We start from the raw sequence: 1,049 nt of genomic DNA on the forward strand, positions 1-1,049 counted from the left end.
TATTTATTCATTTGTTCACTTATTTATTTATTTTGTGTGTGTGTGGCCAGCTCAGCCCATCAGGGGGCGGGGCTGGCTGGCATGTGGTGCTGGGGGATTGAACCGCGGTCCCTGCTCTTTGCTTTGCTTAGCTTAGCTTGTTCTAAGTAGCTGCTTTAGACCACTGAGCCATCTCACCAGCCCCTTAATCCTAGCTTTTTAAGCAATCTACACACTGATTTCCATAGTGGTTGTACTAGTATGCGCTCCTACCAAGAGTGCAGAAGGGTGCTCTTTTCTCCACATCCTCTCCAGCATTTGTTATTGGCTGATTTTGATTTTAACCATTCTTTCTGGGGTGAGATGGAATGATATTGAACATTTTTTCATATATTTACTTGTCATTTGTATTTCTTCCTTTGAGAAGTGTATACTCATCTCAGCTGCTCATTTTTGGATTGGGTCTTTGAATTTGGAGGGCCTGATTTCAAAAAATTCTTTGTATGTTATAGATAGAAGGCCTTGAGCTGAAAAATAGCTCAGCAGATTAAAGCATCTGAAAGCAGGCGCAGGGGCGGTGGTTCAATCCCTGGGCCTGCTATGCCAGCCCCACCCCCAGGGCACACTGAGATGGCAATTGAGACTGAACGTGGTGACACACACCTGTAATACCAGTACTTGGGAGGCTATAAACAGGAGAATCACTATGAGTCTGATCTAGTAGTGGGACCCTGAACACCCTGTAGACCCTTCCCTAAAATTTAAAAAAAGTAGTAAATAAAAAAAAAATAGATAGAAGACCTTTGTTGGAGGGACAGTTGGCTATATTTTTTCCCAGTGTGTGGGTTTTATTTGTACTCTGTTGGAGATTTGCTTTTAAGTGCAGAAACTTCAAAAAGATGAGATCTCAGTTGTTGATTCTTTGAAGTACTTCCCATGCAGTTTGGTTTCTGTTCATGAACTCTCTACCTACTCCTATGTCTTTAAGATTTCTACTGACATTGTCCTCCAGAGAATTTAGTGTTTCTGTTTTGATATTTAAATCTTTGACCCATTTTGAGTGTAGCTTT

The sequence above is a fragment of the Octodon degus genome, unplaced genomic scaffold (genome assembly GCF_000260255.1).
Source record: "Octodon degus isolate 3935 unplaced genomic scaffold, OctDeg1.0 scaffold00040, whole genome shotgun sequence".
Classification (NCBI taxonomy): Eukaryota; Metazoa; Chordata; class Mammalia; order Rodentia; family Octodontidae; genus Octodon; species Octodon degus.